Consider the following 22,888-nt stretch of genomic DNA (forward strand, 5'->3'; position numbering starts at 1 on the left):
AAGAGCCAGCCATTGAGTTCATGTCAGAGACAGTCCCTGTTCCTTGTTGGTATAATGTTCTTTTGAAATGTATACACCTTACCCTTGTTCATTCAAATGCTGATTTCTCTCCCCCACTCTCTGGTTTCAATCTGGACATTGTATTGTGATAATTATTCTAAGCATCACCTGTCTCAACTTTGTGTAAACATGCCAAAATAAAACAACCAGTCACAATGTTGAGCAATGGAGAGGAAGGAGTAGGAGGGAGAGGGGAAGAGCCAGAGGAGAGGAAGGAGTGGGAGGCAGAGCAGGAGGAAGAGCAGAGGCTGGAAGAGAGAAGCAGGAGGAGAAGTCTTGGAAAGACATGGAGAGATAGACTTGACCTAATATATCACTAAAAGCAAGTAAAATGTGGGAAATATAAATGGTAGAAACTACATGGGCTTGGAGGTTTAGGATGGAACAACTATTGTCCAGCATTGTGCTCTAGGTTAATTTAATAAATCCCAGTCTCTGTGTGGTGATTTGGGTATACAGCTGTTTAGGATTACCCCCAGTTTTAATAAAAGATATATCAAAAGTAAATTTTAAATAACAGTACAACAGTTCCCCCTTACTAGAGAACCCATTTGGATACTGAACTGCCATGGGGTACATCCCAGCAGGGGTTCCAGGTTATATCCATGCATGGTCCTTGGTTGGAGAATCAGTCTCAGAAAAGATCCCTGTGCCCAGATATATTTTGTCCTTGTGGAGCTCCTGTCCTCTCCAGGTCTTACTATATCACCCTTCTTTCATATGATTCTCTGAACTCTGCCCAAGGTTTGTTTATGAGTCTCAGCATCTGTTTTGATACAGCATCTGCTTTGATACACTGCTAGGTAGAGTCTTTTAGAAGCCCTGTATGGTAGGCTTCTGCACTGTTTCTTGTTTTCACCTCCTTCCAATGTCCATCCCATTTGTCTGTCTAAGTGAAGATTGATCATCTTACCCCAGGTACTCCTTCTTGTTTAGCTTCTTTAGGTGTACAGATTTTAGTATGTTTACTCTATCTTATAGGTCTAGTATCCACTTATAAGTGAGTATATACCGTGTGTGTCTTTCTGCTTCTGGGAAACCTCAGTCAGTATGATCTTTTCTAGATCTCACAATTTGCCTGCAAATTTCATGATTTCCTTGTTTTTAATTGCTAAGTAGTATTCTATTGTGTAAATGTACTACAATTTCTGTATGCATAAAGCAATCTACAGATTCAATGCTGTTCCCATCAAAATACCAACACAATTCTTTACAGATCTTGAAAGAAAAATTCTCAACTTCATATTAAAAAAAAAAAAACAACCCAGAATCTCCAAAATTATACTGTACAACAACAGATCATCTGGAGGTATCTCCATATCTGATTTCAAGTTTTACTACAGAGCAATATTAATAAAAACTGCATGGTATTGGCATAGAAACAGAAAGGAGGATCAATGGAACGAATAGAAGACCCAGAAATAAACCCAAACACCTATGAATACTTGATTTTTGACAAAGAACCCAAAATCATTCAACGGAAAAAGACAGCATCTTCAACAAATTGTGCTGGTCCAACTGGTTGTCTACATGCTGAAAAATGCAAAAAGATCCATATTTATCACTCTACACAAGACTAAAGTCCAAGTAGATCAAAGACCTCAATATAAAACCAGACATATTAAATCGGTTAAAAGAGAAATTGGGATCTGTTGCTTTTTAAATTCTTGAGTTCTTTATATATTCTGGATATTAGCCCTCTATCAGATATTGGGTTGCTGAAGATCCTGAGAAATGAGACCATCCCATTCTAGAAAGAAAAACAACTGGACCTTGAATAAGAGCCAGCTTAGAAAGAAGAACAGTCAGACAATTAGAGCTACTAAACCTTGAGTAGAGGCCAGACCAGATGGCCCTCCTCAGAAGACAGGATGAGCTTATCTTAAGATAAGAAACCTGGAGCAGGGAGGACTGCCCTTGGAAGAAGCTGTAAGCTGCCAGCTGCAAAACTGCTATCTTTTCTGCTGACTAGTCAATGTAAAGATACATGTGTGGCCTGATTTTTAGGTCTAAAAACTCTGTGCTTTGTATGCTTGGGGTCGTCTCCTGCCTTGAAGGGGCGACCCCCATCGCGATTGGAATAAACTGCTCCTTGCTTTTGCATCAAACAGCGGTCTGTGAGTCTCTTTGGGGAGGGAACAGTACGGAGTCCCTGCATCAGGAGTGCAGGTTTTGCAACCCTATCCCAGTCTGTAGGCTGTCATTTTCATCTGACGGTATCCTTTGCTTTACAGGAGTTTTTCAGTTTCATGAGGTCCCATTTACTAGTTGTTGATCTTAGAGCCTGTGCTGTTGGTGTTCTGTTCAGGAAGCTGTCTCCTGTGCCAATGAATTCTAGGCTCTTCCCCACTTTTTCTTCTAACCAAAGGGAGACTTTTCATGACAACTTCTATTTCCTTGGAGGTTATAGGACTATTCAATCTATTTATCTAATCTTGATTTAATTTTGGTAAATGGAATTTATCAAGAAAATTGTCCATTTCATTTAGATTTTCAAATTTTGTGGTGTATAGGCTTTTGCGGTAAGACCTAAGGATTGTTTGATTTCCTCATTGTCTGTTGTTATGTCCCCTTTTTTATTTCTGATTTTGTTGATTTGGGTGGTGTCTCTCTGCCTTTTAGTTAGCTTGGCTAAGGGTTTGTCAATCTTGTTGATTTTTCTCATAGAACCAGCTCTCAGTTTCATTGATTCTTTGAATTGTTTTATTTGTTTCTAATTTAATGATTTCTGCCCTGAGCTTGATTATTTCCAGCCATCTACTCCTCTTTGGTATGTATACTTCTTCTTTTTTTTTTTCCCTAAGGCTTTCAGGTGAGCAATTAATTTGCTTGTATGAGATGTTTCAATTTTCATCTTGAAGTCAATTAGTGCTATGAATTTTCCTCTTAGCACTGCTTTCTTTGTGTCCCAAAATTTTATGTTTGTTGTGTCTTCATTTTCATTGAAATCTAGGAAGTCTTTAATTTCTTTGTATATTTCTTCCTTGTCTCAGCTGTCACTGAGTAGAAGGTGTTCAGTTTCCATGTGTGTGTATGTTTTTTGCTATTTTTGGTGTTGTTGTGGTCCAGCTTTAGTCTAAGGTGATCATATAAGGTATAAGGGTTTATTTCAATCTTCTTGTATCTGTTGAGGCTTGCTTTGTGACCAACTATATGGTCTATTCCATGATGTACTGAAAAAAAGGTATACTCTTTTGAATTTGGGTGAAAATTTCTGTACATATCTATTAAGTCTATTTGATTTAGGACCTCTGTAAATGCCTTGTTTCTCTATTTAGCTTCTGTCTAGATGATCAGTCCCTTGGTGAGAATAGAGTGTTGAAGTCTCCCACTATTAAGGTATTGGGTTTGATATGTGTTTTCAGCTTTAATAATGTTTATTTTACAAATGCATGTGCTCTTGTATTTGGGAATAGATGTTCAGAATTGTTAAGTCCTCCTGGTGGATTTTTTCCTTTGATGAGAATGGAGTGCCCCTCCTCATCTTTTTTGATTAATTTTGGTTGAAAGTCTATTTTGTTAGGTATTAAGATAGCTACCAAAGCTTGTTTTCTGGGTCCATTTGCTTGAAAAATATTTTTCCATCCTTTTACTCTGAAGTAGTATTTATCTTTGTTACAGAGGTGAGTTTCTTGGAGGCAGCAGAATGCTGGATCCTGTTTCTGCAGCCATTCTGTTAGTCTGTGTCTTTTTATTGGAGAGTTGAGTCCATTGATGTTGATAGACAGTAGTGATTCATGAATGTTACTTCTTTTTTATTGTGGAGTTGGTGGTGTTACTGTGATTCATTGCTTGTTTTCTTTTAAATTTTTGTTGTGAAGTAATCTGTATCCTATGTTTTCTTGGGTGTAGTTGTTTTCATTGAATTGGTGTTTTACTTTTAGTATATTCTGTAGGGCTGGGTTGCTGTATAGATATTGTTTAAATTTACTTTTGTCATGGATTATTTCATTTTCTTCATGTATGTTGATTGAAAGCTTTTCTTCTGCTCCAGCAGATCCTCCTCCTTTAGCTACAGCTGAAACATCAACTGTAGCTAAACCAGTGGACCTCTCTTATCTCCCTGAGGAATACTCCAGACACCAGAGAAAGACAGCCCCAAGCTGAACTACAGACTCCAGGAATAAGCAGTGAAGGTTACCGATAAACAGATGGCCAGAGGTCAACTCAGAACACACTCAACAAAAATCAAAAGTATAGTAACATGGGTTGGCATCTGTTGTCCCTTAGAGTCGGCATGACTCTTCTGGCTTTCATAGTTTTTGTTGAGAAATCTGGTGTGATTCTGATAGGTCTATCCTTATATGTTACTTTGCCTTTTTCCCTTGATTCTTTTAGTATCTTTTCTTTGTTCTGTAGTTTTAGGGTTTTGACTATGATATGACATGAGGAGTTTCTTTTCTGCTGTAGTCTATTTGGTGTTCTGTTGTATGTTTGCGGACATCTCTTTAAGTTGGGAAAATTTTCTTCTATGATTTTCTTGAAAATATTTTTTGGACCTCGGAGCCTAGAATCTTCTTTTCCATCAATTCTTATTATTCTTATTTTGTCTTTTCATGGCTTCCTTGATTTCTTGGATGTTTTGTGTTTGTAACTTTTCCAGTTTTACTCTTTCTTTGAGAGAAGTATCAATTTCTGCAAGTGTATCTTCAGCACCCGAGATTCTCTCTTCCATCTCTTCTATTCTATGGGTGATGTTTACCTTTGTAACTCCTGACCTTTAAGCTAAGCTCTCCAGCTCTAGGGTTGTCTATGTTTGTGTTTCCTTCATTGATTCCAATTCTGTTTTCATGTCTTTCACCATTTCCTTCATCTGTTTGAATGTGGATTTCTGTCTTTTTATGACAGTCTCTATTTTGTTTGTTTCCCTCTCTATATGCCACTAATTGTGCCTCTCCTTGTGCCTCCATTTTTATGGCTATTTCTTTGAGAGATTTGTTCGTTTCCTCTTTATGTGCCTCTAATAACTGGATAAGCATAGCTTTAACATCATTTTCCCATGTTTCCGATGAATTGGAGTATCTATTGATTTTGGGGGCTGTTGGTGAAGCCATAATTTCCTGATTTTTGTTGGGTGTGCCCTTACGCTGACCTCTGCTATCTGCTAATCTGTAACCTTCACTGTTTGTTCCTGGAGTCTGTAGTTCAGCCTGGGTCCATCTTTTTCTGGTGTCTGGAGTATTCTTCAGGGCAATGAGAGAGGTCACTGGTTTGAGAGTGTGCATTGGTGCTTCAGCTGTATCTAAGTGAGGAAAGTCCGCTGTCACAGAAACACAAATGCTGGTGAGTTAGCATGTGTGTGTACATGGAAGTGTGCTGTAAAGGAAGGGTGCTAGAGAGTGTAGATGCCTGGAATGTGGGAAAGGGAGTGGTTTAGGCCCAGGAGTGGTTGTGGGTGCTGGCACTGTTTGTGGGTGCAATGAGCATACACAGATTCCCTGGATACCTCAGTGGCCTACAGACCACTGGTATTCAGCTCTGTCTGGGCTCCAGGAGTTGTTTGCCTGGACTCAACTGGTAGACTCACAGAATAGGGCCTTCAATGTTGAGGACACTGTCCCAGAAATCCCTATGTTGCAACAGTAGGTGTGTGGTTGGGAGAGATCTGATGTCTGGCTGCTAGCAGAGAGGGACCCTGGATCTGGGGCTCTGCAGGCACTCACTTGAAGGTGCACTCACTCGCTAGCAGGTCAAATTGGAAACCACAGGGCTTCCCTCCTCTACTCTCAGATTTGGGCCTGCTATGGTAAATGCAGGTATAGTCAGGTCACTGGCGCTGCAGCTGCAGAACTTAGGCTATTAAAGTGGTCCACTGGGAATCCAGTCACAGCAGCAGAACTGGGAGGCTGGTACAGATGCCTGCTGGGAATTCCTGGGGAGCCCCTACAGTGCTTACATAGACCAGGGTAGCTCGGCGGGCCTGGTGGACCTGGGTGTCCCATATTGCTGGCTGCCCACCACTGACAGACTGGGCGACCGGTACAGTCACTGACTGGGAGGCCGGGCGGGCCGTACAGGTGTTCTTAGACACAAGACCTGGAAGGCTGGTACTGAGGACCTGAGATCCAGAAGGTTGGGACAACGGGTGGAATTAAGAAGTCCACCTCTGCTGTCTCAGACCCCAGGCAGGGGGTTCTGTGCTATGGGCTGTGGTTACTATGGGCCGAGGGCCCCCAAGGGGAAGTGCAGGGGATTCGAATATTCACCACTCTCTGTCCCCAGAGAAGTCCATGGGTGACCTGGATCTAAATGGTCTCAGCTCATGTTTTGTCCCCTCTGGCTAAGGAAGCATCAATGTTGATGTTCTGACTTCAGCTGCCCCTCCACTCACCAATTAGGAATTTCAGATCCTCTGCTTCTCAGATAAGGTTGCGTGGTGGTCGCCACCATCTTGGATTCTCCCCCAACAATGTATTCTTATTATAAACCTTTACTGCGATATAATAAGAACAAAAAAACAAACAGAGATGATAATCTCTACTTATTAGCAACGGTGATACAGTAACACAGAAATAAGAAGTTGATTTTGTTAGAAAAGTAACAATTTCCCTGATGTAAGGAAAAGCAGAGGAAAAAATAATAATAATAACCAAAACAAACAAACATACAAACAAAAAACCCAGAGCAGTTAAATGTAAATTTTGTTTTGCTAAATTTGAACTGAAATTTTCAACATAAATTTGTAAAACTCAGATAATCAACAGGGCAAGAAATGATCACAAAATCATATACAGAAGGTCTTCCAGGTCTATGACAGGGGAACTACAAGGTTAATCTTGTTCATTATATTCCAGAAATCAAGGATACTGTCAAAGAGAATCCAGGATAGGCACATTTGCAAAGGTTCCCACTAACCAAATGTTGACAGGCTTTAAGCATCGGAGGTGATGATGGAAAGCAATGGCAATACACTGAATAAACAAAGATATGTGAATAGTGGATGTTCTTGGTTTTTGCTGGCAGTGTCCTCTTCATGAGATGCTGTCAATGTCCTTGCAACTGCAAGTACCTATGTTTTTTTTCCCTGAGGATTTTCTCTGAAAAGTGAGGCTCTTTTTTCTGCCAAAGGGTTCAGTTGATAATACCAGGAATTAGCATTCTCTAAGAGCGGTCCTTGAAGAATGACTTAAAAGTTAGTAGCTAAAGAATTCTCAAACAGGGTACTCTGAAAATTGGTTAAAGCAAAGTATGAAATAATCACTCAAAGAAAGAAATCAGTGTTCTGCAAGTGCTCTCCTTTGAAATGAAACAACTGCAACATGGGGGTTCACTTATAAAATTAGAAAATGACCAGTATATAGCCACTGGTGATATCATTGATCCAGGAATTAATCTGTATTAAAATCATTAGCTAGCAAGATAATGGGGAAGAGAAATTCTTTCCATTTTTTTTTGTAAAATATGTGTTAATGTGTTATAAGAGATGCTAAATAAAACCATAAGGGAAAATCATAAGCAATCCCAATTTTAAAATGATAGGCCACTAAATAACTAGCCTAATGACTTTAAAAAGTTGATATTTATGAAATATGTGTAGGGGTGACTTATAAAAACAAATGTGAGGAATTCAGCTTGACTGGCTCCTATTTGGAAAATAATTATCATTAAAGATATTTTGGGGAAGAAAATTGTTGTTTTACACAAATTGAATACAAAACAAGTTAAGAGAATTACTGCCAATTTTCCTGGGTGCAGCCATGATATGGAAGTTATCTAGCATAAAACCTTATACTTAAGAGCTATATTTGCAAGCATTTAGGCATGAAATTTTATGCTTAGAGCTCCAACTTGGACTGTAGATGTGCATGTAGGAAAGGGAGAAAACCAATAACAAATGAAAGAAATGAAAGAATGAGAACAAAAATGATTGTTGGAAACAAATATCAGGTAGATGGGTATTCATTGTTTTGGACCACTTTTTGTTTGTTTAAAATGTTCAGTATAAAAAATGAAAAGAAATACATATTTGAGGTAAAGATGGCAAGATATCAATGATTTTTAAACAGATGGCAGGGACATGCTTGTTTGTTATGCTACTTTCTATATTTCTTTTATGTTTGAAATGTTTCATAATATAAATTTATAAATGACCCAAACAAAACAAAACACTAAAGAAATAAGTTGAAGCATATGAGTTGAAAGAGAAAAAGAATGCATTTCAGGTAGAGGGAGCATAATATGATCATAGCCTAAAAGAACATCTTTCCTAATTCAGTATGGCCACCCTCATTATTCAAGAACTCTTTAGGAATTGGTTAATAGGCAAGCCATGCAGGACCTTGACAGACAAGCAAAAAAATTAGAATTTCATAAGGGAATTAAGCAATCACAATGAAAGGCCTTTAAGGTTTGACGAAACAGGCCAGAGAGGTACAGGCTATGAATAAGAACTTGGTAGTATATGAGAAATTGAAGGGAGTAGATACTCACACTCAAAACCTGCTTGAGCCAGTGAAAAATGGACAAGGTTTTGAAAGATAAAATTATTTTCAAGAATTTCCCATCCACACTACAGACCACAATGTACTGTAATAAAAAGAACCCAGAGAAACTGACTTGGGACTAAATTCATCAAATGAATGTATAACTTACAACAGATGAATATTTATAAAACCTGTGTGGGAAGTATCTTGTCTGATAAAATGAATTATTTCAGCCAACAGGAGATATTTTCAGTTGTGGTGGTTTATTTATTGAGATTTCTCTTTCCCAAAACCAGACATATTCTAATAATGCTTGCATTTGGAGGAGTAAACTGTTATGTTGTGAGATGAGGCATGGAAAGGGCCATCTGGCAAAAAACCACGGATGCCTCTAGAAATTAAGCTACGAAAGTAGAAGGATTACCTGTAAATCTACATTATGTATACATTGCTTCATGTCTATCCCTTGCTTTATTATTTAATCACTGCTTTTTAAAAAAATTATTAATTACACTTTATTCACTTTGTATCCCCCATAAACCCCTCTATCCTCCCCTCCCAATCCCACCTTTCCTTCCCCTTTTCCACACATGCCCCTTCCCAAGTCCACTGATAGGAGAGGTCTTCCTCTCCTTCCTTCTGATCTTAGTCTATCAGATCTCATCAGGACTGGCTGCATTGTTTTCCTCTGTGGCCTGCTAAGGTTGCTCCCCCATCATGGTGAGGTGATCAAAGAGCAGTCCAATCAGTTCATATCAGAGACAGTCCCTTTTTTCCATTACTATGGAACCCACTTGGACACTGAACTGCTATGGGCTACATCTGTGCAGGAGTTCTAGGTTATCTCCATGCATGGTACTTGGTTGGAGTATCAGTCTCAGGAAAGACCCCTGTGCCCAGATTTTTTTGGTTGTGTTGCTCTCCTTGTGGAGCTCTTGTCCTCTCCAGATCTTACTATTTCCCTCTTCTTTCCTAAGATTCCACACACTCTGCCATAAGTCTCAGCATCTGCTTTGATAGTCTGCAGGGCAGAGCCTTTCAAAGGCCCTCTGTGGGAGGCTCCTAACTTGTTCCTGTTTTCTCCTTCTTCTGATGCCCATCCTCTTTGCCTTTCTGAATGGGGATTGAGCATTTTAGCCAGAGTTCTCTATCTTTATTAGTTTCTTTAGGTGTACAGATTTTGTAGGTTTGTACTGTGTTACATGTCTATATGAGTGAGTATATAAAGTGTGTATCTTTCTGCTTCTGGGAGAGCTCATTCAGGATGATCCTTTCCAGTTCCCACCATTTACCTGCAAATTTCATGATTTCCTTGTTTTTTATTGCTGAATAATAATCTATTGTGTAGATGTACCACAATTTCTGTATCCATTACTCCACTCAGGGGCATCTGGGTTGTTTCCAGGTTCTGGCCATTACAAATAAAGCTGCTACAAACATGGTTGAGCAAATGTCCTTGTTGTGTACTTGAGCCTCTTTTGGATATATGCCTAGAAGTGGTATACCCGGATCTTGAGGAAGAGCTATTCCTAGTTGTCTGAGAAAGCACCACTTGTTGAAGATGCTCTTTTTTCCATTGTATGGTTTTGGCACCTTTTCAAAAACCAGGTGTCCATAAGTGTGTGGGTTTATTTCTGGGTCTTCTATTCGGTTCCGTTGATCCATCATTCTGTTTCAATGCCAGTACCATGCAGTTTTTATTACTCTATAGTACAGCTTGAGATCAGGGATGGAGATACTTCCAGAATATCTTTTATTGTAGAGGATTGTTTTAGCAATTCTGGGTTTCTTGTTATTCCATATGAAGTTCAGACTTTTTCTTTCAAGGTCTGTAAGGAATTCTGTTGGTAATTTGATGGGAATTGCATTGAATCCGTAGATTGCTTTTGGTTAGATGGTCATTTTTACTCTGTTAATACTGTCAAGCCATGAGCATGGGAGATCTTTCTATCTTCTGATATCTTCTTTTTTTTTAAACTTTTATTAATTATACTTTATTCACCTTGTATCCCCCCGTAAACCCCTCCCTCCTTCCCTCCTAATCCCACCTTCCTTCCCTTCTTCACGCATGCCTTTCTCCAAGTCCACGGATAGGGGAGGTCCCCCTCTACTTCCTTCTGATCTTAGTCTATCAGATCTCATCAGGAGTGGCTGCAATGTCATCTTCTGTGGCCTGGTAAGGCTGCTCCCCCATCAGGGGGAGGTGATCAAAGAGCAGGCCAATCAGTTTATGTCAGAGACAGTCCCTCTTTCCCATTACTATGGAACCCACTTGGACACTGAACTGCCATGGGCTACATCTGTGCAGGGGTTCTAGGTTATCTCCATGCATGGTCCTTGGTTGGAGTATGAGTCTCTGGGAAGACCCCTGTGTTCAGATTTTCTGGTTCTGTTGCTCTCTTTGTGGAGTTCCTGTCCTCTCCAAATCTTACTGTTTCCCAATTCTTTCCTAAGATTCCATGCACTCTGCCCAACAGTTGGCCATAATTCTCAGCATCTGCTTTGATAGACTGCAGGGCAGAGCCTTTCAGAAGCCCTCTGTGGCAGGTTCCTAACTTGTTTCCTGTTTTTTTCTTCTTCTGATGTCCATCCTCTTTGCCTTTCGGGATGGGATTGAGCGTTTTAGTCAGGGTCCTCCCTCTTGATTAGTTTCTTTAGATGTACAGATTTTAGTAGGTTTTTCCTATATTATATGTCTATATGAGTGAGTATGATATCATCTTCTAATGGTGTGATGCTAACCAAGCAAGTCAAAGACCTGTATGAAAAACATTTCAAGTCTCTGAAAAAGAATTAGAAGATGATCACTGCTTTTACTAAAATGATGAAATAATAAGGGTTGGTATGGGGAAAGAGGTGTTGCTCAGCCACATGAGATTGTGTGAATTGGGGAAGTTTTTTTCTTGAGCAATTTTTCAGCTTTTTTGAGATATAATTGATAGAAATTAGACAGTTTTCAATTTACAAGCTCCAACTTTACAGTGATGTGAAATGTAATATGCATTTGGTAGTAACTATACTTCAAATTGTGAGGTTTTTTTTTTCTTCTCCTGAGCTAACAGCACATAGTACAAATATCTTCTGTGATGCTGATATGTTATATGCATTCAATATATTTGTATTTGAGATATTTTCAGTGCATGATGACTTTCTTGGGATATAACTCCACCCTAAGTCAAGGACTCTATGTACATAATTAATTTGGACATCTTGATGCATGGATATATGCAGATACTGTGAATTAGTCATTTCAACCAAGCTAATTGACATCCACATCAGCTCACATAGTTACCATTGTATTTATTTCGGTGAGGTGGATATGTGTGCATGTGGGAACACTTAAATTCTAGTCATTTTAGCAGCCTTAAGTATACAGTAAATACTATAAACTATAGTCGTCATGTTATAAAGTAAATATCCAGAACTTATTTGTGAAACAGAAACTTTATACCCTTTGACTAACATCTACCTCATAAAATCTATTATGTTATAGCAGACAAGGTTCGAGGTGGTTCATAATCCTTGATTCCTAGAATTCATATCTTTGTACAATAAGCTCTGCTTGATTATGCAGAAGAACTATGAGTTTTTCTAACTTCTAGAGTGTGAAAAGGCCAAGGTGATACCATTCTTACATACAGTTACATGACATATAGTTACAGTTCATTGGATGACTCCATCTTGGGGCTTTGGAGATGACTCAGTCTGTTTGGTGTCCATTGTGCAAGCATAAGAATCTGTTTGAATTCTCAGCACCCTTGTGAAAGCTAGGCATGGTAGCAAGCATATGTAACCATGGAAATGGGGGACAAAAGAGGAGGATCCCTGGAACTCATTGGTCAGCCAACCTAGTTGAATCAATGAGCTCCAGGTGGGCAACCCACGCCTGGGAGCTGCATTGGCTGGAAAAGTAACGGAGATGAGGTTCCAAGGCTCCTCAGCTCATTAAGGGTTGGAGCAACCCTCCCCCAAGAGCTTCATTGGCTGTAGAAAGAGCAGAGATCAGACTCCTAGGCTCCTTAACTCATCAGGGTTGGGGAAACCCTCACCTAGGTGCTGCATCAGCTGGAGAAGTAGCAGAACTCTGGCTTCTAGGCAACTCAGCTCATCAGGGGTTGGAGCAGCCCTCCCCTGGGAGCTGCATCTGCTGGAGAAGGAGTGGGGCTGAGGCACCTAAAGCTCCTCAGGTCATCAGTGATTGGGGTAACCCTCACCTCAGAGCTACAATGTCTCTGTTGAGGATGCCTCCTCTCAGAGCTGTGTGGTTTCTGGGCTCCTGTGCCTCAGGATACCCTTGGAACATAGTGTCACTTCAGAGCTGTGAGGTTCTTGGGCTCTCATGCTTCAGAATCCTCTTGGGACACTGTCCTACCCCAGATCTGTGATGTTGCTGGACTCCTGTGTTTCAGAATACCCTTGAGACACTGTCACCCCTCAGAGCTGGAATACCTTCTCAGCCCTCAGATCTGTGACTAAGATTTGCAGCCCTAGGAGTTGTGAGTGTTCTGAATACCTTCCCACCTAATCAGATAGGCATGCCACACAAAAAAACAACATTTGGTGCTGTGACTTGGATAGGCTTTCCTGATGCCTGTGGTCCCCTTGTGGCCTGAGCTGCACTGGGATTCTATCACTTTCCCATTGGCCTGTAGCAGACTCACCTTTAGGCTCACAGATCGATCACTCAACACCACATCTACCAGTGACAATTAGGTAAGCTTTCCTTTCAGGTCTGTGCAAACACTTCACTGAGTCTGGAGGACATGACTAGCACCCCTCTGGTACTCTTGGAGGCACAGGTACTTCCAGCTGTGATCTTTAAGGCTACAGCTGGCCCTCTTGAACTGACACATTCTTCCACTATTGGAGCTGCAGATGCCTTGGGCACAACTGGGCTATAGTAACCCTTCTTTCCTGCCTTAGACCCTATTGGGCCTTTGTAGAGGAGCTACAACTCTCTAGTTTCTTTAGGTCCAACTGAGCTCTTTCGACCCTACCTACTCTCCCACCACATTTAGAGGTGCAACCTTGCAGTTCTTTAGGCCCTACTGAGCTATTCCACCCCTATCTGCCCTCCTAGCTCTTTCCCATCAGAGCTGCCTATAATCCCACAGTTCTTCTAGACCCTTGTGGCTTTTTGCAACCCCTTTACCTGACCCTTTCCTTGGATGATATTCTATTAGAGACTCAGCCTTTGGGTCTCGGCCGTTCCAGGCTTAAAAAGGCTAAGCTCTTGATTCTGGGCTTAGCTTTGATGCCTTTTTAGCTGAGTGATGACCCATTGACTGGCTTATGTCTTCTCAGAATTTCACATCCTTGCCTTTGCACTATGGCTTTCAGCTTATATGAAAGTTCTGGTACAGGGTGCCAGGCACTACGCCTTTGGGCTCCACCAAAAGTCCTGGTACCTGGTGCCAAAAGCCGAGTCTCTTTGTGCTTAGCCAGGCTAAGCTCTGATCCCCATTCAGATGAGCTAAGTGACAACCCACTGAACCACTTGTGACATTCTCTTCCCCTTTCTCATCCATGAGAACTGTATCCTTTATACCCTCTCATTCACCCTTGGGATGCCTTTTAGAAAACTTTCAGCTTCTCTACCTGACTCCTGACCTGAAGGGCCCATAATTATTCACCTTTGAAATCTAGTTTGGTCTCAATAACCCTTAAACAATTAATCTAAATGGCCACATAATGGCACCCTAGATCCCAATATTATTTGGGACCTTTACAAATATCGTGAGTGATTAGGGAAATTGAAAGAGACTCCTTGGTCTTAGTCAAAAATGGCAGGGACCAACATGCACCATATCTGAGGGACATAGGATACAAAACTTCAAAATTGGTGACTAGAGGGGCAGCTGAGGCTAGAACATCTACATTGAGGCTTCCTGGGCAAGAGGGGACAACTGATGGGCTGGGACAGTTGGATCCAGGTCACCAGTGGACAGCATTTTGGACTGAGAGTGCCAAAAGTTCAACCCCCTGTACATCCTCCTGTGCCAAGCACTGGCCTCTCAGTTAGAGAGAGGCAGCAGGCAGTGGCCTTTGCCCCAAGCATGATTCTCCATGCTCAGTGACTGAGACAATAAAGGTGTCTGCCCCAAGCACAGATCTCAGTGCTCAGTGACCAAACAGTGGACACCACTATGTGAGTCCAAATATGAGAGTAAAGCACAGGGAAACCCATGTGCTTTCTGTTTAGGCCTGCAAGCTAGTGGGTGTGTCTTTAAGTGAATGTGTGTATAGCTCCAGATCCAGGGACCCTCTCTGCTAACAGCCAGACATCGGATTCCTCCCACCCATACCCTTAATGTGGACAACATAGGCATCCTTGGGTTAGCATCCTCAAAATGAAGCCCCTGCTCTGTGGGTCTCCAAGTGGAGTCCCGTCAAACAATTATTAGAGCCCAGACAGATCTGAATAACAGGAGGACAGTACAACAGGCTTGTAGGCCATTAAGACATTCAGGGCACTTGTGAAAGTGCGTTGGGCCCCAGAACAGTACCAGCAAACCCTGCAGGATTTATGCTCCACCCTAACAGGTATCTACAAACACTAGCACACTGTCCTTCACGACACACTCATGCCCTTGCACACATGCAACTGTGACCTTCCTCCCTTAGCTACAGCTGAAACACCAACATCCACTCTCAAACCAGTGGACCTCACTCATGTTCCTGAAGAATACTCCAGACACCAGAGACAGATGGACCCAGTCTGAAGAAAATAATCCAGAAAAAAACAGCAATGGTTACTGATAAGCAGATGGCTAGAGATTGGCAAAAGAACACATCCAACAAAAATCAGGATATCATGACTTCACCGGCAACCCCAAAAATCAATAGATATTTTAAATCATCAAAAACACAGGACATTGATCTCAAATCTATGCTTATTACTGAGACATAAAGAGGAAATGAAAAAAGCTCTAAAAGAAATACAGGCAAAAACAGTCAAACAAATAGAGGCACATGTAGAGGCACAAGTAGAAGCATATAAAGAGGAAATGAACAAAAAAATAGAGGCCATCATGGAAAGACAGGAATCTACATTTAAACAGATGAAGAAAATGATGCAAGACATGAAAACAGAATTAGAATCAATAAAGAAAACACAAAGAATACCCTGGAGCTGGAGAACTTAGAGAAAAGATCAGAAACCACAAAGATAAGCACCACCAACAGAATACAAGACATGAGAGAGAGAATCTCAGTTGATGAAGATACAATTTCAAAAATTGTTACATCTCTCAAACAAAAAGTAAAATTAGAAAAGTCCCAACACAAAACATTCAAGAAATCAAAGATGCCATGAAAAGACAAATTTAAGAATAATAGGAATAGACTAAAAAGAAGACTTCAGTCTCCAAGGTCCAGAAAATATTTCCAAGAAAACCATAGAAGAAAATTTCTCAAATTAAAAAGATGTCCATAAATATACAAAGGTCTGCATAATACCAAATAGACTAGAGCAGAAAAGAAATTCCTCATGTCACATCATAGTCAAAACATTAAATCTACAGAACAAAGAAAAAAATATGAAAAGCAGCAAGGGAGAAAGTTCAAGTAGCATATAAAGGAAGACCTATCAGAATGAATTCAGACTTCTCAACAGAAACTATGAAAGCCAGAAGGGCTTGGGCAGATGTCATACAGACTCTAAGAGACCACATATGCCAACCCAGACAACTATACCCAGCAAAGCTTTCAATCAACATAGATGGAGAAAATAAAATATTCCATGACAAAACTAAACTTAAACAACAAATTACACAGCAACCTAGCCCTATAAAAGTTACTAGAAGGAAAACTCCAATCTAAAAAAAAAAAATTCAACTACACCCAAGAAAACACAGGATGTAGATAACTTCACAACACAAAATTAAAAGAAAATAAGCATAGAAACACAGTAACACCACCTACTTCACAATAAAAGGAAATAACATTCATTAGTCACTATTATCTATCAATATCAACAGACTCACCTCTCCAATGAAAAGACACAGACTAAAAATGGTTGAAGAAACAGGATTCAACATTCTGCTGCATCCAAGAAACATACCTCTGCAACAAAGATAAACACCACCTCGGAGTAAAGGACTGAAACAATGTTTTTCAAGCAAACAGACCCAGAAAACAACAGGAGTAGCTATACTAATAACTAATAAAAGAGAATCTCAACCAATATTAATCAAAAAGGATGGGGAGGGGAACATTATTCTCATCAAAGGAAAAATCTATCAGGAGGACATCACAATCCTGAACATCTATGTCCCAAATACAAGAGCACCTGCATTTGTAAGTGAAACATTAAAGCTTAAATGACACATCTATACCAACACCTTAATAGTGGGAGACTTCAATACTTCACTCTGACCAAGGCACAGATCATCTAGGCAGAAGCCAAATAAGGAAATAATAACACTTAGAGTTCTAAGATCAAAAGGACCTAATAGGTGTCTACAGATATTTTCATCCAAACTCAAAAGAGTATACCTTCTTCCAGCACCTCATGGAACCTTCTCAAAAATTGAACATATACTCAAGAACAAAGCAAGCTTTAACAGATACAAGAAGATTGAAATAATCCATTATATCCTATCAGACTACCATGGGCTAAAACTGGACCTCAACAACAACAGAAATAACAAAAAGCTTATTACACATGGAAACTAAACAACTCTCTATACAATGACAGCTTGGTCAGGGAAGAAATAAAAAAAAAAAAGAAATTAGAGACTTCTGAAAATTCAATGAAAATGAAGGCACAGAGAACCCAAACTTATGGGAAACAATGAAAGCGGTGCTAAGAAGAAAGTTCATAGCGCTAAGTGCCTCCAGAAAGAAGTTTGAGACATCTTATACAAGCAACTTAACAACACATAAAAAGCCCTGGGGGCGGGGAAAAGCAGACACACCCAAGAGGAGTAGACAATTGGAAGTAATTAAACTCAGGACTGAAATCAATGATTTAGAAACAAAGAAAACAAATCAAAGAATCAGTGAGACCAAGAGCTGGTTCTATGAGAAAATCAACAAGACAGACAAACCCTTAGCCAAATTGACTAAAAGGCAGAGAGAAACTATACAAATCAACAAAATCAGAAATGAAAAGGAGGACATAGTAGCAGCTTTATTTGTAAGAGCCAGAACCTGGAAACAAACCAGATATCCATCAACGGAGGAATGGATACAGAAATTGTGGTATTTTTACACAATGGAATACTACTCAGCAATCAAAAAGAAGGAAATCATGAAATTTGCAGGCAAATGGTGGGATCTAGAAAAGGTCATTCTGAGTGAAGTATCCCAGAAGGAGAAAGACAAACATGGTATATACTCGCTTATATAAACCTACAAGATATGATAAACATACTGAAATCTATACACCGAAAGAAGATAAACAAGAAAGCAGACACAGGGTAAGATGATCAATCCTCAATTAGAAAGACAAATGGGGTGTGCATTGGACATATGACAGGAGCCTATCACAGAAGGCCTCTGAAAGACTCTACCTAGCAGTGTATCAAAGCAGATACTAAGACTTAAACCAAACCTTCGGCAGAGTGCGGAGAATCATATGAAAGAACGGGAGTTAGTATGACGGGGAAAGGATAGGAGCTCCACAAGGACCAAATATATCTGGGCACAGGGTCTTTTCTGAGACTGACACTCCACCAAGGACCACGTATGGATATAACCTAGAACCTCTGCTCGGATGTAGCCCGGGGTAGCCCAGTAACCAATTGGTTTCCCATAGTAAGCAGAACAGGGACTATTTCTGACAGGAACTCAATGGCAAGCTCTTTGACTTCCCCACCCCCCAAGAGAGGAGCAGTCCCGCTAGGCCACAGAGGAGGACTTTTCAGCCAGTCCTGAAGATACCTGATAAAACAGGGTCAGATGAAAGGGGAGGAGATCCTCCTCAATCAGTGGACTTGGAAAGGGGCAAGGAGGAGATGAGGGAAGGAGGGTGGGATTGGGAGGGAATGAGGGAGCAGGATACAACTGAGATACAGAGTTAATAAAATGTAAATAATAATTAAAAAATAAAATAAAATTTAAAAAAAAAAGAAAAAGAAAAGGGGGACATAAGAACAGACACTGAGGAAATCCAAACAATCATTAGGTCTTACTACAAAAGCATATACATCACAAAATTTGGAAATCTAAATGAAATGGACAATTTTCTTGATAGATTCCATTTACAAAAATTAAACCAAGATCAGGTAAATAAATTAAAAATCCTATATCTCCCAGCGAAATAGAAGCAGTCATTAAAGGGCTCCCTTCCAAAAAACGCCCAGGGCCAGATGGTTCCAGAGCCGAATTCTACCAGACCTTCAAAGAAGAGCTAACTCTGATTCTCTTCAATCAGTTCGACAAAATAGAAACAGAAGGAAGATTACAAAACTCATTTTATGAAGCCACAATCACCTTGAAACCCAAACCACACAAAGACCCAACAAAAAAAGAGAACTCCAGACCTGGCTCTTTTATGAACATCGATACAAAAATACTCAATACTATAATCACAAACTGAATCCAAGAATACAAAAAAGATAATATCCACCATGACCAAGTAGGCTTTATCCTAGGCAGGCAAGTGTGGGTTCGATATACAGAAATACATCAATGTAATCCACCATATAAACAAACTGAAGGAGAAAAAACACATGATCATCTCCTTAGATGCCAAAAAAGCATTTGACAAAATCAAACACTCATTTATGTTTAAAGCCTTGGAAATATCAGGGATACAAGGCACATACCTAAACATAGTAAAGACACTATACAGCAAAATACAGCCAATATCAAACTAAATGGAGAGAATTTTAAATCAAATCCACTGAAATCAGGGACAAGGCAAGGCTGCCCACTTTCTTTATATCTCTTCAACTTAGTACTTGAAGCCCTAGCTAGAGCAATAAGACAACTAAAGGAAATCAAGTGGATACAAATCGGAAAGGAAGAAGTCAAAGTATCACTACTCATAGATGATATGATAGTATACATGAGTGAACCCAAAAATTCTGCCAGAGAACTCCTTCATCTGAGAAACACCTCAGCAAAGTGGCAAGATGCAAAATTATCTCAAAAATATCAGTAGCCCTCATTTATACAAAAGACAAAAGGGCTGAGAAAGAAATTAAGAAAACAACACCCTTTGCAATAGCTACAAATAGCATAAAGTACCTAAATGTGACTCTAATCAAGCATGTGAAGGATGCATATTAAACACACACACACACACACTTCAAATCTTTGAAGAAAGATATTGAAGAAGATATCAAAAGATAGAAAGATCTCCCATGCTCATGTATCAGTAGGATTAACATAGTGAAAATGGTCATCCTGCCGAAAGCAATTGTCAATTCACTTCCCATCCAAATACCAAGACAATTCATTACAGAACTTGAAAGAACAATTCTCAACTTGTTATGGAAAAACAAAAACCCAGAATTGTTAACACAAACCTGTACAGCAACAGATCATCTGGAGGTATTTCATCCCTGACTACAAGCTGTAATACAGAGCAATAATAATAAAAACTGCATAGTCCTAGCATAGAAAAAGAATGGTGGATCGATGGAATTGGATAGAAGACTCAGAAATAAATCCACACACCTATGGATACTTGATTTTTGACAATGAAGCCAAAATCATACAATGGAAAAAGGATAGAATCTTCAACAAATGCTGATTGTCTAACTGGATGTCTACTTGTAGAAAAAATGCAAATAGATCCATATATATCACTCTGCACAAAACTAAAGTCCAAGTGGGTCAAAGACCTCAACATTAAACCAGAATCTGGAAACAACTCAGATGTCCCTAAACTGAGGAATGGATACAGAAGTTGTGGTGCTTTTACACAATGGAATACTACTCAGCAATTAAAAACAAGGAAATCATGAAACTTGCAGACAAATGGTGGGAACTAAAAAAGATTGTCCTGAGTGAGGTATCTCAGAAGCAGAAAGACATTAATGGTATATACTCACTTGTAAGTGGATATTGGACATATAATATAGTATAATCATACTAAAGAAGCTAAGCAAGAAGGGGGACTCTGGCTAAAATGCTCAATCCTCATTCAGGAAGGCAAAAGGGATGGACATCAGAAGAGGAAGTAAACAGGGAACAGGACAGTAATCTACCACAGAGGGCCTCTGAAAGACTCTACCCAGCAGGGTATCAAAGCAGATGCTGAGACTCATAGCTAGACTTTGGGCAGAGTGCAGGAATCTTATGAGAGGAGGAGGAGATAGAAAGACCTGGAGGGGACAAGAGCTCTACAAGAAGAGCAACAGAACTAAAAATATCTAGGCCCAGGTGTCTTTTCAGAAACTGATACCCCAACCAAGGTCCATGAATGGAGATAACCTAGAACTCCAACACAGATGTAGCCCATGGCAGCTCAATTTCCGAGTGGATTCCTTAGTATGGAGAACAGGGGCTGTCTCTGACATGAACTCAGTGGCTGGCTCTTTGATCACTGCCCCCTGAGGGGTGGGGGGGTCATCCTTACCAGGCCACAGAAGAAGATAAGGCAGCCAGTCCTTATGAGACCTGATAGGCTAGGGTCAGATGGAAGGGTTGGAGGACCTCCCCTATCAGTGGACTGGGGGAGGGGAAAGGGAGGAGAAGAGGAAGGGAGGGTGGGATTGCAAGGGGACGATGGAGGAGGCTACTCCTGGGATACAAATTCAGCAAATTTAATTAATAATAAATAGCCTAATATAAATGTGACCCTTATGTGCAAGTCTTCTCTCATCTCATATCCCAGCCTTCTCTCTGTTCTGCCTCTTCCCCCACACAGTTTCTTTTGGCTATAAAACCTGAACAAGATGATTCCTCCACTATTTACAATCTGGCTAATGAACCTCTATCCTGTAAGCATAAACCTACATCTTACCTTCCTACAAGTCCCCTAGTCTCCCTTTCTTCCTCTTCAGCAACAACTTCCCCAAATCAACTTTCTCTCTAGCACCCAACTTTAGCATTCCAGTAATCCCTAGCCCTCCTGTTACTGGCTCTGACTCCACTAAAGCACATCCTTCGTGTCACTGTATATTGCCTAAACCAGCCATGTCTATGGCTCTCTTTTTGCAGGAACTTGCTGCGGTGAATGGCTTGTTCAGAGTATATATTTCCTTTTAATTAAGCAAACTATCTCAAATAGAGAAGATCTTGGGGTCCTATACTGTGAATCTCTCCACCTTTATTAAAGAATTCCAGTATATCACTCAATCTCATAATCTTACTTTCTTTGGTGTCCATACGATCCTTATAAACAATCTTCTCCCTGAGGAGAGCAGGGGAGTCTGGGATCAGGCTAGGGCACATGCAGATGAAATGCATCAAACTGACTCTGTCCACTTAATTGGGGCTGATGCAGTCCCCAGCCAGGACCCTGGATGTAATTATAATACCCCCAGGGGACATACAAGCTAGCAATCAGTTTATAACTTGTATTCTAGTCCAACTTCATTAAGCCGCCCTTAAAATGGTAAATTATGACAAAATACAGTAAGTCATACAAGACAAGCATAGGAACCCATCACAAGTCCTAGAGTACCTTACAAGGCCTTCTTACAATATACCAGTCTGGATCTTGAGACTCCAGATGGAAGACTACTTCCTTCTCTCAGTTTCTCTGATATTAGAGGCAAACTTAAACAATTGGAGAACAGACCTCTGACTCCACAGGTTTCTTAAAGGTGGTCTTTAAAATATAACATGGGAGAGATGAGAAGGCCTGAAAGCAAAAATACATGATGCCAAGGCCTTTTGGCCAGCATCACCACTTTGGGGAATGCTTGGCTGTGTGTCCCTACTGGGTTAAACTCACAACTACTCTTTGCAGCTTTGCCCATTGGGTTATTAGATTCTTTCACTTTGCTACTTGTTAAAGGCACAAGAACAAATATCTCTCTCACCCCTTTTCCACATCTTTTCCACATCTCTCTCTTTGGTATCACAAACTGCTTTAATTCCTCAGGAACATACCTTGTGGGCACCCTAGATTTGCAGACTGTAATAATGTACCAACCATTACTACCATCACTCAGCCCATATGTTCATATATTTACAATGTATCAACTATCTGTGATACTCACATATATAATTTTGTACCTGCTGGATGTTTTGAAATTTGTACCTTGGTATCCCTTTTTACAAAACTAGATGTGATACCTGGCAAAGAACCCTTGTCAATTCTTGTCATCAGGTTTATAGAATCACAGCATAATAAAGAGTGATTCAAGCCTAGCTAATTCTAGCAGTCCTGGGAATATTTGCTGGTATTACAACTGCAACTGATTATTTCTCTAGCTATTTACCATAAGCCTTCCTCCTAGTTTATCCAGGGTCTCCAACTGGTAGCTCAAACCATCCTTAAC

Source organism: Psammomys obesus, unplaced genomic scaffold, assembly GCF_907164565.1.
Source record: "Psammomys obesus unplaced genomic scaffold, mPsaObe1.curated_primary_1811, whole genome shotgun sequence".
Classification (NCBI taxonomy): Eukaryota; Metazoa; Chordata; class Mammalia; order Rodentia; family Muridae; genus Psammomys; species Psammomys obesus.